Source organism: Neovison vison, chromosome 11 (genome assembly GCF_020171115.1).
Source record: "Neovison vison isolate M4711 chromosome 11, ASM_NN_V1, whole genome shotgun sequence".
NCBI lineage: Eukaryota > Metazoa > Chordata > Mammalia > Carnivora > Mustelidae > Neogale > Neogale vison.
The window spans coordinates 11,491,618-11,510,610 of record NC_058101.1 but is presented as its reverse complement, the minus strand read 5'-3'; positions in this window follow the sequence as shown (position 1 = coordinate 11,510,610).

Genomic DNA, 18,993 nt, shown 5'->3' with positions numbered 1-18,993 from the left:
CAGTGGGAAGAGTGTGTCAGAGAGAGACAGGACAGATGAGTGCTGCGCAACACGGGAATCCACCCACCTGAACCCTACCCAAAGCAGTGCACCTCTTTCTTCTTACTTCTCAATGAGAGGGTTGGATGTTTTTACAACTTTTTTTTAAGTAGGCTTCACGTCCAATATGAGGCTTGAACTCACAACTCTGAGATCAAGCGTTGCATGTTTTACCAGACAGGTAAAACAGAACCAGACAGGTGCCCCTTGACAAGTGTTTTTGAACTGATTTACTAAACCACGGGATTCAAATGTTCCAATTTGGTCTAAGAGTTTTTTGATTCTGAGACCTCTGGTTTGTGCTAAGAAGGCACCGCTACATCAAAGTAATGCACTGTAGAGATAACTAGGTTATGCAAGGGAAAATGTTTCCTTTGTTGTATCTTCCTGATTTTTCTCATTTAGAAAAGTCAAATATTATTTAGAAAGAGCATCAAAAATAATGCATAGTAGAATTTCTTTTTTTTTAAGATTATTTATTTATTTATTTGACAGAGATCACAAGGATCACAAGTAGGCAGAAAGACAGGCAGAGAAAGAGATGGAAGCAGGCTTCCTGCTGAGCAGAGAGCCCAACGCGGGGCTCGATCCCAGGACCCTGAGACCATGACCCGAGCTGATGGCAGAGACCTAACCCACTGAGCCACCCAGGCACCCCTGCATAGCAGAATTTCTATTGAACAGAAGAGAGTGCTGTCATGCATTTTTAAATGCTTTCAAGGTAATTCTGACACACATCTACTCAGAGGCAGATTTTTATTTAGGTTCTTTGCACCAGATTTTTCACAACATTGAATTCTAGACTTTCTTTTTATAAAATTTCTTAGAATTCAATTAGACTAAAGAGGATGTTAAAGTGTTCATTTTGTTTTGTTTTTGATCTACAAGTTAACTGTGGCTCATTTATCCAAATATATACTGAGTACTCACTATGTGCCAGGCACGGAGCTAGCTCTGAGAAGAAACTTGAGGAAGATACCATCCTTACCCCAGGCTTCTCTTGTACTCTCTCTACCAGCCCCAGAAATCTTTTCCCAATATATTATCTCAGGTAACCTTTCATTTTGAGCTCCCCTTACTCCTTTTTCTGATCTTTTTCTCTCTAAGAGGCTTCCTGATTCTGAATTATAAAAGTTGAGGAACCTGGCAGATAATGGTAATAGTCTCCTTTGAGAATAAAGGTAGAAGAAATTAAAGACAAAGGAGATAAAGTTGAGGAAGAAAACCCAAAGCTTTAAATTTTTATTTTGTTAGTTATAACAAATACTTTTCATAAATACATTTAATTTTAAGAAGTTTATCTTACTGGGAGCAATTAAATTAACTCATTAGTTTTATAAAATACTTATTTAATACTATACAATATGGAAATTCAAAAGTGTGCTTTTGTGTTCAGTTTATTTTAATAATCAATTTCATAGGAAGTCACAGCTGCACATATGACCTCACAAGTAAGTATAGCTCCAAACAGAACAATTGGGCTGTACTTACCAAATTATCATACCCACCTTGGATTGGCTATGATTGCTAAGTCATAACACCTATTTTCCACAATCTAATCACCAGGTCTTTAAGTGTTTAATTATATCCCTTTTCCTAATATCAATCAGTTCTTCTCATAAACTAGTCAGATGGTCTTGTATTTTTTAACAAACTGTTTCAAAACCCACTGAAATTCTTCCTTGGATGGTTTTCAAATAGTTTAGATTCCAAGTTTTTTAAGCATATATATATATATATACATATATATATATATATATATATATATGAGAGTTTATGTAGGAGACACAAATAGTTTTTGACAACAAAACTTATAGAAATATTTCTAAAACATATTTAACAAACTGTGTTTTTCATAAAAGAAGTTGTACTCAAGAAACAGCTACTTTTTCGTCCATCATTGTATGTTTATTTTAGGAATTACTTTATAGAGACTTGTTAATGCTTCTGATTTTTCAAAGAATCAAAATGTTGCTTACTGCCAACAGCAACCTAGAAAAAGTTTAGAAAATCTAAAGACTTTTGTAAAACAAACAGCCTTTTAAAACGCATAACTAAAACCTTATTATCGAACCTCAGTGCCATAAGAAATATTCTTTTTTTTTTTAAGATTGTATTTATTTGTTTGAGAGAGAAAGAGACAGCAACCACAAGTGGGTTAGAGAGGTGGAGGGAGAGGGAGAAGCAGACTTCCCGCTGACCAGGGAGCTCAAGGCTGGACTTGACCCCAGGACCCGGAGATCATGACCTGAGCCAAAGGCAGACACTTAAGCAACTGAGCCAACAAGATGCCCCATAAAAAATACTTTCATTGTCACTCTATTTCATTTTTTTAAAAAACATTTTAAAAATTTTATTATTTAAAACAATATAATTGATAAATTTCTTCAACTAACATACCTAAACTAAACTAAAAAAATTTTATTATTTAAAACAATATAATTGATAAATTTCTTCAACTAACATACCTAAACAACTAAACATACTGCAAATGAATTTGTCACTCCATGCTCTGAAACTCCCTTTCTTTTCTCTACAGATATCTTCACCATGCAGACTATCAAATAAAACAAAACATTTTGACATGCTCCCATTATACTAACTTAATAGTCTACCAGCAAAAAGTAAGGCTCCTAAGTAGAAACATGACATATGAATGTTTGACATTTGGATCTATCAGTACTTACATTAGATACCAGTAATGCTTATTTTATTTTTTATTTTTAATTAAAGACTAAGTTCTAGAATGTTCTTTCCACATTTAACTGATCATCTTATACATATCCCCAGGTGGGTGTGCTCCATCCTGGAGATTTTAAGGAGGTGCACTTAGTGTCACGACTTCTCTGAGGTCCCTCTGTTTAGTTTAAGAAAATTCTCTCTCAACTGAACACAGATGAATGGAACAAACACTGAAATATGGCACTTAAGTGTTAAAACCACTTATAACATGAAGGACGGCCAGTCTAAACTTTAGAATTCCTAGGTTTGGAGTTGCACAGAAAAGAAAAAAAGGAAATGCCAATGTGAAGGTTAAATTTTTGTAAAGCTGTAAAGTTTTGTTAATAGCCTTTCCAAGTTCAACAGTCATTTGACACAAAGACATATTAGCATCCATCAATAACTAAGATGTTTGTCCCAAATGAACCTCCTCTAAAGTGCAAATTGTTTTTCTAACCTTTCTACAATCCACTCTATCATGGGAAGTGGAATAGAAACTATCATGATGTTCCCTACAATTTATCCTCAGTTCTCAATGTCTCCGTGAACGAAGATCACAGGATAGAAAATAGTCTGGCTTATTTTAATGATTCGGCTCTTTTCTCAAAATAATCCATCCTAAATCAAAACATGGATAACTGAATGAATTTGTTCCATTTAAGTTTCATTATAGTGCTAGAGATATGCATATAAACACAAAAAAAAATAGCTTAAAAATATTCTAAAAGTTATACTTAAGAATCACACTTTCTTAAGCTGGAAGAAATAACTTGTGTTAATGTAAAATCTATCTGAATTTAACACTCTCAAACAACTGTCTCAACAAATGTAGACATTTAATGCTATAAACATAATAAAAACATATAATCATAATATTAAAAACAATCCACCTATTTCACTCAGATCATTTTCCTTTAATTTTTCACAGTACTGGATGTTCAAACACTTGACTAGAGAGTCAAGACCCTGCATCACATTGCATGAGACATTATAATGTTCCTGGAATTTATTTAGCCTGAAGTAATGGCTGAAGATCTGAGACAGGTAAGTAACTCCTTTTTATATTTACTATCCCTTTTAAGTACGCTTACCTTACTAATGTTAAATATCAATGAACCCTAACCCCTTGACATCATTTCCAGAGAATGGACAATCTTAAATTCTCCTGGTAGTTTAGTTCCTCCTGAAAGCATGTTAGATACTATATAAAATAATATTAAAAGACACCAAGGACAATAAGTTTCCATCAATTAGGAGTCCTCCCATACACACACCCTCGGAAATCCCAAAGAGTTGAGAAACTTTTCAAAATGGACTTGAATGTTCAATCTGTTCATCAGAAGAAAATGAGTCTCTATCTGCCTAAGAAAAGAATATATGCAAAAGGGTGCCTGCCAATATCTACTCACAACTACCCATTGTTTAAGAAAAGATCATCAGACTAGAAATAAGTTCATCACACTTTTTTTGTTACTAGGAGAAATCCAGCAAAAAGGCTGCATATAATCACCAGTATTTTCCTATGAATTCTTCTTCTTAGTATCATTTTTAATTCTAGTTACCATCAAGAGGATGTTCACATACAGTAGCTGATAAGAATCTACCTGACGAGAAGGAACTCCTAACAGGGTAAGTATATGGATATTTGGAAATATCCAGTCCATTCTGGAATTTACCTACAATTCCTCAGTTTACAATAGAGTTCTTAATAAAGGGCACATATAAGAAATTCCAGAAGATATTAATTGCAGCTGATCCAAAAACTTAAATGTGCCTTAAGATAAAAAGGTGGGACATAGTATTTTTTAAGATTGAAAGTTTTCAGGGCATCTGGTTGACTCAGTCAGAATAGTATGTAACTCTTGATCTTGGGGTTGAGTTCAAGCCCCACGTTGGGTGTAGAGTTTACTTAAATAAATGATTTTTTTTTTAAGATTTAAATTTTTCAGCAATTGAATGTGGCTAAGAAAAGAGATTTTATTGTATTTTGAAATAGTTATTTTGGAACAACTCTTGAAACTAAGATAAAATGCAAAAATCCAAGACCTCACTATGGTTTCATAACACCCGTGTAATAAGTAATAAGTCTTGCTGTTGGAATTTCTCCAGCTTTATCTCAACCACTCATCCCATTGACCACTATCCTCCCACCACACTGAACTTCTTGAAATTTGGCTGTGTGTTTGCCTTAAACCCTCTTTCCATACGCATTATCTAGCTAACATTATTCATTCTACAGATGTCAGCATAAATGTCACTTCACCAAAGTGGTACCTTTGCATTCCTTATCCCTCTCAATCAGAATTGTCCTGTTTTATACCCTCTTATAGCACCTGTACTTGTTCTTCATTGCACTTATCACCATTTCTAATTGGGTATTTGTGTCTTTATTTAATTATGGCTTGGCTCCCTAACTTGTTCTATGAGATGAAAGAATTCTGCTTTGCTCACTATTGGATTCTTAGTGCCCCACATACCCCTGCCATGTGACAGACTTACAGTAACCTTCCGTCCAATTTTCCTTTAAATAAAATGTTCCTCCCAGGATAGCTTAATTTTCTGTAATGTTCACCAGAAGAGGTAATAGAAACCAAATTAAGTTAGCACTTGTCAAAATAAATGTCATAGTGAAAAACCCTCAATATGTCCCATGGCTTCTTTTATCTGAGCCTAACATGAATTTAACAGGAGCAAAATATTTTCTATTTTTACTGTTTTTTTTAAAATTGTGATTTTCTTTTTACTCTCATCATTTATTATGTCTACAAGATCAAAATTGAATTTAGTTAACTAGACACTTGGAAAATTAAATCCTATGTAAATATAATCTTCAGGAAGCCATTATCTCTAAAAAAAATAATAATAATAAATGTGATTTCAAACTAATAGAACTAGCTGAAATATTTGGAGTTAGAAAGTCGTATATAAGAGCCTAGTCATTTATTTGTGTGTGCAAAATCTTCAGGATTTAATTTTAAGAAAAAAAAAACTCAGCTTTAAAATGAAATAATGAACATCTTACAATGTAAAAATAAAAATGAAAAACTAAGGTTTAGTCTAGAGTTGAACCTTATCTCAAAGAGCAGTGTACATTATTCAAATAAAAAGTACAAGAGCATTTAAAATACTTGCTTTGTGGGGCACTGGGTGGCTCAGTGGGTTAAAACCTCTGCCTTTGGCTCAGGTCATGATCCCAGGGTCCTGGAATCGAGCCCCACATCAGGCTCTCTGCTCAGCAGGAAGCCTGCTTCCCTTCCTCTCCCTCTCTGCCTGCCTCTCTGCCTACTTGTGATCTCTGTCAAATAAATAAATAAAATCTTTAAAAAAAAAAATAAAATATTTGCTTCCTAACCTACCAGTTCTTTTTCTCGCTCTCAACCTGCACTCTGTGAGGAAATATTTATTTGTGTTAGCTATGCCAGGCACTTTGGCAGGCACTGAGGATACAGAGATTTGGGTTTTTTAAGTTCCAGTCTTAAGAAAAAACCCTCAAGGGTGCCTGGGTGGCTCAGTGGGTTAAGCCTCTGTCTTAGGTTCTGGTCTTGGTCCCAGGGTCTTGGAATCGAGTCCCGCATCGGGCTCTCTGCTCAGTGGGGAGCCTGCTTCCCCCTCTCTCTCTGCCTGCCTCTCTGCCTACTTGTGATCTCTGTCTGTCAAATAAATAAATAAAACCTTAAAAGAAAAAAAAAAGAGGAAACCCTCAGTCTGGACATATGTAGGGGGTGGTCTGGGTAGAAGAGTAGATAATACAGTTTAACTTGGGATAGTATTGGGCATAATGTGAGGACACAGGAAGGCTTAGGGGTCATAGCCATACGAAGTTTTAAAAGATGAATAGAAGTCATCTGCCCACGAGATCAATGGGAGACAGAGAAGCCAATGCAGATTCCAAGTAAGAGCACCAAGGGTAGCAAGAACATAGAGTAATTGGAAAACTGCCGGTTCTTTATGCTGGCATAGCTCATTTTAAAAAAATTAGACAGAATGCAGAGGACCTGTACACCCAAAGAGTTTGGATTTCATTGTGCAGCTGTGGAAAGTAAACAAAGGATTTTAAGCAGATTTTTGGAAGGACATTCCGGTTACAGAAAAAAAGGAACTGCAGGAAGGGTGGAAGGCAGAGTAGTAGGGCTTCAGGAAGCTTGGAGGCTCTCACATAGTACCTTAAGAAATTGTGAAAAAAAAAACTGAACTATAGATGGGGACATGGAATAAGGCAAAAAGGATGAGGAAATCTAATTAACTGAATAAAGATTTGGTCACAGTTGGGATTAATTCAACAGGTTGAAATGTGAGGTGGGAGTGTGGAGTGAAGAGGAGTTTGACAAGAGAAGTCAAAAATGACTTTCATGGGGCACCTGGGTGGCTCAGTGGGTTAAAGCCTCTGCCTTTGGCTCAGGTCATGATCCCAGAGTCCTGGGATCGAGGCCCGCATCGGGCTCTCTGCTCAGCGGGGAGCCTGCTTCCTCCTCTCTCTCTGCCTGCCTCTATGCCTACTTGTGATCTCTTCTGTCAAATAAATAAATAAAATCTTTTAAAAAAAAAAAGACTTTCATATTCTCCTTTAAACAAGTGTGTGAATGGTAGCGTCACTCATTCAGAAGGGATTGTAGTAGGACAAGAGGTGGGGTGAGACAGGCGTGTTACTAGTCTAGTTTTGCAGGTGTCAGTTTGGAGTTCCTGTCGGAAATGTGAAGGGAAAGTGCAGTGGTTGTGGGATACACAGTTTGGGAGCTCAGAGAGAGCTCTGTTGTAGAGATAGAGATTTGGGAGGCAAGAGCATGGAGCTGGCCACTGAGGTCCCCGCTCGGGTGAGATTGCTCAAGGGGGACACATGCAACAGAAGACAGGACCCTCCTGAAGGCGCTGTTCTCTTTTTCTATTCCATGCTCTGCTTTCCCTGCAGTTCCTCTATCCCCTTCTCACAACTTCCATATCTCTGTACTTCTTAGATAAGATCCCATTATAAGGAACTAAATTTTGTTTTAATGATTCCTTAACTATGTAAGAATTGTTATATACATTTTGTTTAACTTTTAAGTAAACTCCACCTTGTGCGTGGCTTGAACTTATGACCTTCAGATCCAGACCTGAGCTGAGATCAAGAGTCAAACACTTAACTGAGCCACCCAGGCGCTGTCATTGTGTTTAACTTTTTTTTTTTAATTTTATTAACATGTAATGTATTATTTGCCCCAGGGGTACAGGTCTGCAAATCATCAGTCTTACACAATTCATAGCATTCACCATAGCACATACCCTCCCCAGTGTCCATAACCCAGCCCCCCTATCCCTCTCCCTCAACCCCCCTAAGATAACTATTTTTTAATTTATTTTTAATTTATTTTCAGCATAACAGTATTCATTATTTTTGCACCACACCAGTGCTCCATGCAATCCGTGCCCTCTATAATACCCACCACCTGGTACCCCGACCTCCCACCTTCCACCCCTTCAAAACCCTCAGTTGTTTTTCAGAGTCCATAGTCTCTCATGGTTCACCTCCCCTTCCCATTTCCCTCAACTCCCTTCTCCTCTCTAACTCCCCATGTCCTCCATACTATTTGTTATGCTCCACAAATAAGTGAAACCATCTGATAATTGACTCTCTCTGCTTGACTTATTTCACTCAGCATAATCTCTTCTAGTCCCGTCCATATTGATACAAAAGTTGGGTATTCATCCTTTCTGATGGAGGCATAATACTCCGTAGTGTATATGGACCACATCTTCCTTATCCATTCGTCCGTTGAAGGACATCTTGGTTCTTTCCACAGTTTGGCGACCATGGCCATTGCTGCTATAAACATTGGGGTACAGATGGCCCTTCTTTTCACTACTTCTGTATCTTTGGGGTAAATACCCAGTAGTGCAATTGCAGGGTCATAGGTCATAGCTCTATTTTTAATTTCTTGAGGAATCTCCACACTGTTCTCCAAAGAGGCTGCACCAACTTGCATTCCCACCAACAGTGTAAGAGGGTTCCCCTTTCTCCACATCACCCCCTAAGATAACTTTTAAAAAGGAGTGAGCAGGAGTACCTGGCAGGCTCACCCACTAGAGACTGCAACTCTTGATCTCTGGGTTGCAAATTCAAGACCCACATTGGGTTGTAGAGATTATTTAAAATAAATAAATAATTTTTTTAAAAGTAGGTGAGCATTTCAGTTTCTACTTTTTTCTGTCTAAAATTAGCTAAATTGTCTTTTATATGGGTAAAAATCTAAACTAATTTGGGAGAACATAGGAAGGTAAATTTGCTTGAAAGTTATTTCCAAAATTCTTACTCCAGTATCAGTCTTTAAGTATGATTTTTCATTTTCAACCCAAGTAAGAATATGATGATGCATTTCCTTTTTTATGTAATATATAGCCTTATCTGCCTAGAAATATCTGGTGCATAGCAGAAATATTATGCATAATTTAAAATTATACCACACAGTAAAATCAATACTAATAGTCTTCCAGGATTTTAAACACTTCCTGTAAAGACTTTGTGTTGTTGTTGTTGTTTATACATGGGTTGGATATATTGCACAAATATCCTCTAACTTTGTCTGGAAGATATTTCTTCGCAAACATACAGGAATCCTCAGAAGATAAAAGGAGTTTATAATTTACAGACAGGCTTTAATTGCGGGAAAAAAATGTTCTTTATAAAATATCAGTATTTTAATTATTTGAGCTCTTATTTCATGAGCCTTAAAAAAGAAAATAAAGGGCTGCTTTTTGCATTTATTTATAAATATATAAATATAATATAAATAAATATAAATAAATAATATTATAAATATAAAATATATAATTTTATATTTATATAATATAATAATATTATTAATAATTTATTTAATAATTAAGAATATAATTATATAACAATATAAATATATTTATATTAAATATAAATATAAATAAATATATAAATATAAATATTAAAACTTTTCTAAGCTATGCCTGTTGTGTAAATAAATTTTTGCTCCAGTCTTGCATCAGTGTGACTAAAAGAATAATCATTTTGGCTTTTTGCAGCAATTAAACATGAAAATCATATTCCAAATTCTTTGGGTTCTAAACCTCTGCTTCTTGGTAAGTTCCATTAATCAGAAAGATTCTTCATGCTTATCTGACTCTAGTAGTGGACAATGACTTGCAATCATCTTTGTAGAATTTTCACTCTAGTTGATCTTTGACTCCAAACACTGTAGTAAAAGGATGCATAATCAATATGATGAGTTTTTAAAAAGATACAAATTTTTGCATGGGCTTAATACATCAGCCATGAACGCAATTAGCCCAAAAAAAAAGACTCCAAAAATTATTTTGGAACAATTTATGTTCCTGTTGAAACAGGAACATAAAGTATCAAAAGACCACTTTAAAACAGAATTTCATTTAGATATATATGCTCTGATATAATTATTTAAGGGAAAAACATCCAAGTGTTTTCTTTTCTTTTTTTTTTTAAGATTTTATTTATTTGTTTGTTTGTTTGACAAAAAGAGAGAGAGCACAAGCAGGGGGAGCAGCAGAGGGAGAGGGAGAAGCAGGCTCCTCACTAAGCAGGGAGCCCAATGCTAGGCTCGATCCCAGGACAATGGGATCATGACCTGAGCCTAAGGCAGTTGCTTAACTGACTGAGCCATCCCTCTAAGTGCTTTTCTTTTCTTTCTTTTTTTTTCCCACCTGTCCTCATTTCATCACATTGGCCGTAGTTCAGAAAGCTGGTGAGGGCGTTCAGATTTAAAATACTGTATGTAGCAGATGGGCTAGAAATCGTAGTAGAAGTTATGAATTTGATCAACCCTACATCCCAAACATCTTCTCTAAATGTTCCCAGTCTTTTCTCAAGCTAACTGCTATCAGGCTCTTCTCTTGGACCCTGGCTTCCCCTGTACCTCTCTCAAGTGGGGGCTGGTGCCTTCCTTCTTCCTGCATGGTTGACCTCCTTGCTTTTGATCACTGCCTCCAGCCTGTTCTTCCCTCTGACATTCTTGAAAACCTCTAGCTTTGAATTTCCCATCACCTAGTACAGGACCCACCAGCCTGTCCAGCTTCAGTCATCAGTTGACCCAGGTTGCTGGTTCTCATTCCTCAAGGGTTTTATTACCTGCTCATTATCACTCTCTGATGTTATTCCCATCTTAATTCTTGGTAATTTCAATATCCCCATAGATAATCTTTCCAAAACGCTGTCCTCTCAGTTGCTGATACTGCCATCTGAAGAGATCTTATCACTCACCAAACCAACACTTCTGTCTTTCCAGGCCTGTCCCTCTTGTGCTCTAAATCTTCTAAGCCTATTTCATTGTCTTAACTTCCCTTGTGTTCTCACTTTTCTCCTTAGTTGAATTAGAGTTCATGGTCTCCCAGTATTAACCCCTCCTTTCTTTCCTCCCATCCATATAGTTTTTCACTCTTCTAGATAACTAGCACCATTCCTCTCCTCTCACACGTCCAAACCTCTTCCTCCATCCTCTTTCTCGCTGATGACTTACTTCCCATTTCACCAAGAAAATAAAAACAACTAAAGACGAACCTTCACAAGTTCCTATCACCATTATCTGTACTCACCTACTCTCAGCCACACCTATATATTCTGAGCAGCCCAAATTCCTTGCTAAAACCAATCTTTTCACTCATGCACTTGATCTCACACCATCTTGCTTACTCAAGGACATCACCCCTAAAACCCTCCTCCCTCTGCTCTCATCACTTTTCTCACTCTCAATTAGATTTCTCTCAACAATATGAATGTTTGTTTTTCTACTTTAATAAAGAAAATCCCTACCAACTCCCCTCACATCTCTCTCAGCTACTGCTCTACTTAAGAAAAATTGCCTATCCTCAATTTTATTTAACAAATGAGTTGGACTAGGATTGTATGAAATTTTAAAAAGCTTTGACTGGAGAACTGTGGATGACTGTAGTAACATATATGAGTTCCTTTCTGAAGGCCCAAGTATATCAACAGCAATTTTCTTGAGAATTATAAATAAGAGTTTCTTGTATATCGTACTGTTTTTAAGTAATATGATTTATTTATCCTAAATTAAATTTCCTTTTCAGTAAAAAAAGATTAGCTTATTCAAGACTAAGTTATTCAGGGTCTGATAAGCGCCCAAAATTATACTGAGTCTTAAAATGACATGAGGACATACAAAAAAGACAATTATTTCTTTCAGGGAGTTTAAATTTATTGTAGAATCTTTAGAAGTTTATAATTTAGATAAATATTTAATTTTTTGACATGAGGTCCTTATTACTATTATAGAAATAAAAACAAAAATTCTACAGAAGAGGGAGAAATTAATTCAGATTGAAGGATTCTTTTAAGATTGTCTGGAAAAATAATATTGAGTACATGCATGCACATAATATGCATGAATGGCCAAAGGCTTCATCTTCATATGTACCAGTGATAAGATCTTCTAAATCTCACTAAGAGATATTGAACATGGAAGGAAGGAAGGAAGGAAAAGAAAGAGATAGAAAGAAAGAAAGATGGATGGATGGATGGATGGAAAGAAAGATGTTCACTTGTTTAAATGCAGGCTTTTTTTTTTTTTTTTTTTTAATGAGCCAGAACTGTAACTTTTAGGAACAAATGTTCTCAATTCTTTGTAATTTAACATTTTGCGATAGAGGTATTAAGTATGATTGATTTTGCCTATGTCTATCTTCAGGGCAGTCAGAGTCAAGAAAGGAATAATGGGTTCAATCAAAGAAGACTGTTGCGTTCATCTGGTCAAGTGCTAGCTCGTTCACAATCTGCTCAAGTCAAGCGTTTTCCAAATCCAAATCCACCAAGATCCATCTTGCCTCAATATCACCAAAACTTAGCTGGCCAGTCACTAAGTAGATCAACCAACTCAAAGTTACTTCCTCCTACAAAGCAATTGCTTTTAAAATCATCGATCCCAAAAAACCTAGCAAAACCACAAACTCATTCAAATAAAGCTAGCCAACCAAAAGTAGGTCCAACTGAGCACAGTTCAAAAACTCAAAGTAGGTCTAGGCTGCCACAAGATTATCAAAATAACCCTATTCAAAAAAGTTCCTTTTTCAAGTCACCTATTCACAAAAGATCCAATTCATTACATCCTGGTCCATTATCATACTCTAAAACACAGTCTCAAAAATCCCAATCTCTTCCAAATTCATCTGTTAAAAGAGTGATCAGGCCGTTCAAATCTCCTTCAAATAAAATCTTTCAGCAAAAACCTCAACTAACCAAACGTAATCCTAATGCACACACGCTGCAAAAAGCTAGCCTAAACAAGGCACATGCAAATGAACTTGCTCCAAGAGCTAGACAAAGGAAGCCTAATCCAAAAGCACTTGTCCAAAATACTGCATGCCACACCAAAACTCATCTGCAGCCACATGCTGGAAGAAAATATATACAGCCACTTGATCCAAGAAAACATCTACAACCATTGAGTCAAAGAAGACGTCCACAGTCATCTAGTCGAAGACGACACCCACATCCACTTGGTCAGAAGATATCAAATCCACCAATTAAAATACCGGGACAAATTAAGCCTTGTATTAGGCCACACATTCAAAACAAACCTGGATCACACCACTATCATCCACATATATCTCTTTCTCCAGGCAGGCTATATCCACCTCCCTTTGTTCCCAGCCCACGACCTCAGGTGCAGCCAGTTAGCAAGGTGGTAAGCACCAGAACCCAAGTCTTAAACACAACTCCGTTTTCTGCCATTGCCTCCACAACTCCCCAGACTATCAGCTCCCACACAACCTCAGCTACAACCACAAACAAAATCTCATCTGCTCTCATCTCTAAAAGGACAAGTCCTTCTGATATCACAGTTTCCGGTCCTGAAATCCAGGTTCCGGTCACCATTCCACCCACAGCTGCAACCACATCTAATGCCCCAGCTACTGAGATTTCAACTCCCCTTGTTACTACCACCCCTCTCATAGCCACCACGCAAACAACTCCTCTTACCACACAAGAGATTACCACTGTACATGCAACTGCTGGAGATCCAACTATACTTTCCAACACAACCATCACATTCACAGCTGCAACACTCTTTAACACCACATCGTCTGCCATTACTGTGCAAAATACCACTGCTTCCACCAACACCTCATCCGCAGCTGATACTGAAGGGACGAGGATGACCACTGAGTCAGGATATGAAACAACAGAAGTTCCCTATAGCAGCCCCAACCCTGATGATAACTATATATTTGAAACTACAGAATCTGATTACTATTATGAATAATTCGATGTCTCTAATCCTGAAATTACATCAACTACCCACACCACTCCAAAACCTACCTCTACCATCAACCGAATACCACAATTTTCAAACTATATTGCTCTTTAACTCCATAAGTGTGCCTTTTTTTCTCTAAACTATTTCCAGAGTATTTAGAAAGACAATAAAGATTAAACAAGTGAGATTATGGAGTATTTTATGATTTCATTTAAAAAGAACTCTTTAATTGGTCATTTTAAAGCACTACCTTCCTTTTCTATCACTGCATGACTCTACTAAGCCCTCAATGAGAGAATTAGATAATTTAAAGTACAAATACAAACACTTCTAGAGTCATCCTTAAGCCTCAAAGCTTAGTATTAGGGTATTGGAGAGGGGGAAGAAACTAATAGACTTTCATGGATTTCATTGAAAATTGTCATTTAATTTGTTCTAGTAGAAAAGGATAACAGAAATATTGTCAACTGCTTAATAGTATAGGTATGGGAGTCAGATTCATGTTAAGTCTTATTCCTGCCATTTATTGCTGGAATAACCTTGAGCAACCTTTCCAGTCTTCAAATTCCTCATGTATTAAAATCATAATAATGCCTCATCTTATAAAATAGTTGAGAATTTTTTTTTAATTTTATTTATTTATTTGACAGAGAGAGATCACAAGTAGGCAGAAAGGCAGGCAGAGAGAGAGAGGGAAGCAGGTTCCCTGCTGAGCAGAGAGCCCGATGCAGGGCTCAATCCCAGGACCCTGGAATCATGACCTGAGCCAAAGGCAGAGGCTTTATTCCGCTGAGCCACCTAGGCACCCCATAAAATAGTTGAGAAATTTAAAATGAATAATGTACCTGACATAGATAGCTAACACAGAGTAACCACTAAACGGTGGTGGTTGTCAGAAAATTGTGTAGAGATCTTCTTTACTGCCCTCCAACACATGAATTAGAACTCTCTCTCCTTTTCTCATTCCACATTAGCTTAGCACTTGGCTGGTATTATCCCTGCAGTGGGAAAGGTTGTTCCTGATCTTGCTTTCCCTAGAACCCATTCATTTGCATCTATTAAATCTGGGAAACCATGCTGCCTTATTCCATATTAAAAGTCAGGGAATTGTTCAGTTAGATCGATAGACTCTTCAGTCTTCATAAGCTCTTGATTTTATCATTTTCTTTCAGAGATTCAATGCAAAATTGAATATTATGGTAAAATATCACTTAAAGAATTCAGATCATATGAATTTAAGCTTCACCCTTGAAACCTGTACTATATCAAATTTGCCCTCTATGGTGTTGACTCTGCTTTTGAGGAAGGACAATAAAATGAACTATTTTGGAAAAGATTTCTGTCATGTTGTTATGTCACATGTTATTGAAAACTGGATGAAATGCAGTACTAACAAATTTTTCTAAATTTTCTAAATTTTTCAGAATTTCTGAAAACAGGGGGCTAAAATGTCAGTACATGCATCCAAAGCTCCACCAGGCACTGAAAAATTCATTTTTGACATATTTACCTAATTTCTTAGAAAAAATACACGTAAATTCCCCCTAAATTAGAGAGACATAAAATTATTTTTATTTCTGAAGACATTTCTTTCTCCTTGGGGTTATTTGTATTTAAAATGTTCTCTACTTGGATAGTGGTCATTTAAAGAGACAAATGATTTTGCTTCCCCTCTAGAAATTAAAGTATTTCTCTTTTTCATGTCAATCAATGAAAGATGTTTAGGACTCCCAAATTATTGATCACCATCCGGACTTTTATCCCCATATGGGTTTATATGTGCCCTATTATAACCAAATCTCCCACCTTCTTCTCAATCTCTGCCTTTCCACTGTGACTCAAGGGCAGGTAAGTTGTGAGCACAATACCATGGGTCTCCAGTCTCTATTCAGAAGTTTCCTGTCATCCTATTTCCTTAGCTGGCACTGGTTTCCTCAAAGTAGAATTTCTAGTATTGAATGTTTTTTTCTCACACCCTCATGAAGCACAGGACCTGGAGATAGGATACATGGACAACTCATAGCTTCAACTAGATTATTTGTGTTCCTTTTCCCTCAAAATCTGTCACTCTCTTAAAGTGTTTGTTGTCAGAGTTTACACACACTGTTCTCCTGCTTTGCGGTTACCTCTTCTTCTCCTGGTCACTCCTCCAGTCACTGAATATTTTACTTCCCAGCTCACCATATTTCTCCCCACCATCTCTTGCTTTATAATGCTTGGTGACTCTAACAATCACATAGGCAATTCGCTTTGAACCTGGCCTCACTTCTTCCACCTCATATCCAATGATCCTTTCCTTTATGCCACTTTTCCACCCTTTCGCGTGGTCAAACCCTTGCAATCATATACTGGACCTCCGCCAAAAATCCCAGTTTCTAGGTTTCTATCCTGTAATCACCATCTTCTATCTTCCCAGCTCCAGAACTACCAATCTCAATAATTCTTTTTATATCTGTCCTTTAATCAATTCACCTCCCAGCTGGATCAAGGTCCATCCCCTTCCTCCTGTCCCTTTTTTCTCTTCTTTCTCTTCTTATCCAACTTACAGCCCATTAATATAATATTTTTTTATTTATATACACTGAACTCCTTCTTTTATGTGTGCATATTTTTACATAAAACCCCCACTTTGCACAAACATAAGATGAATTTCAACATGACTGCATATGCTCTTCTTTTCTAATTCATAAAATTCCAGGCACATGTACATCACAACCAGAGTGTGATGAACCATTAGGCATAAAGGACCTAAAAAATAAAATCTATCAAGACATTCTCCTGTGTTTATAACTTGAACCTTGTGGTTATACCAGTGTTATTGCTTAATTTCACTGAAGGCAGCATGTCCATAAATGTTGCTGACCCATGGATATTAGTCAAAAAACCAAGTATATTTTTTAACAGGAAAATAATGTGGAAAAAATAGAACTTGGGAACAATAATTCCACCACCTGAGTGTATTTTATAGCTATAGTATGAGAAAAGAATAAAAGTGTTAACCAAACAAGATGGAAAGTAAAGCAAGATTAGAAGAAGAAAAGGAGTTCCAAAACACAAAACAAGGTCTAGAGCAAGAAAATACTGGGGAAATTTAGCAAGACTGGAGATGGAGAAAGGACAAAACATCTTTCAGTAAACCCAACAAATCCATGGTAGTTCCCTATTGGATACAAGCCCTGCTTATGGGAGAGTTTACAAAACTATGTTTAGTATTGATAGTATATCCAAATGGAGATGTTCACAGGAAGTTGAAGAGCTGAAGATGGAAAGAGACTTAAGATTTTTAGAAAGGAAATGGATATTCGATCTGTGTAAAGTACATAAAACCATGAGGACAGATTAGCGAACTTGAGCATAATTTACAGAACAAAACAGGGATTGTTACTCTCATAGTACCTGTTATTTTCTCACGAGCACTTACCACAAGAGAAAACATCAAAATAATTAAAAAATTAGGAAATTAAAAAAAGAGGATTGCAGACTTTCTCCTTCTATTCCCCTACCCTTTGAATCACCATGTTCTTTGGTTAGTCTCACAAATATTACATTTTTTTTGCCAGAAGCCAATGCTGTCTCCTTCTCCAGATGTTCCACTGTCTCCATCTCTGTTCTCAACCAAGATACCTGGTACCATCTGTGGTTTGGACCCTGCGGCCAAAGTAACAGATCTACCTCAAATAAGCATGGCAAAAATTTAAAGTGTTATATTAATGTTGGATCCTTTATGTAATCCATATACTTCACAGAACCACAGAATTCCATGATGAAAGAACATTAAAATATATATTTAGGATTACTCAAATTTATTGTTGAATTTAGTCACTGGAAGAGGTTACCAAGGGGTTGTGACAATTCGCTGAACCATGAGATGGACCTGGGTCAATTAGACTCCTCAACCTCTCCCATACCCTTGAAATGTGCTTTCTGCTTGCCTTTTCCACACTGGAAGCTGACTGAAGGACACAGCCTTGAAACAGTAATATATTTTTGTGATGACCTTGACAGTATACATGACTAAACCCAGTTAAGACCTCTATAAATGTTTTTAAAATTCAGGTAGGCTGGCATGGCAGTCTCCTTTTCTTGCAACCACCCGAGAGCAGCCCCATATGTAAGTTCCCTTATTAAACTTGCCGCTACCAGTCCAGAGTGACCTGCCTCTTACTTTGGTCTCTCCATGCCCTCCATGTGTCAGTCCAGTTTCAGACTTCCAGGAAGCTCCCATAATGAGAACCATTACTAGTTCAAGAGCACATGTGATATTCGAGTCCATTTTAAAATTAAGTCATTGTTGTAAAAGCAAGAAGGAAATGACGCATTTGAAAGTTTAAATCAAGAACACTTTGTCTTTGACCTTCACTATCTTATCCCAAAGAATCTACATGGGCAAATAAAACTCAGATCTCCTTCCTGACACAAAAGCAAACTAGTGTCAGTTGAAAGGTTAATAGACCAAAAAGACTGAAAATCACAAGTGAGCCATTTACTATAAAGCATGGGTGTTTATCTAACCTTCTTATTAACGTACTCATCAAAGATGATTGAAATGCCAACATTTGTTACTGTCAGTCCATTAGCCCTGCTTTGTTGAAGATAAGGGTTGATCTTCCTTTACACAGTAAGGAAAACCAGTATTTGTGTATATCTTCTAAATTTTCAATTTCCATTATAATTCAAGAAACCTTCTCTACCCCACAGTTAAGATACTCTAAGAAGACATCAGATTACTGTGTTATCAAATTAGTAACCACAAATTTTACCTACATAGGGATTACCAACAAATCATCTTGAACCTCTTAATTAAGCTATTCATAGTGTGTATTTAAATAGGAAAGTTCTAAAATTTTTAAAGGAGTTATTAAGGCAAGGATTTCTTATTTTTAGCTAGGAACGTTTTCTTTCAACCCTTAAGTTTTAACTGGGTGAAAGTAGTGTTAGTAATAAAAGCCATTAGCTACGTATGTAGTAGACCCTATCAACTGTG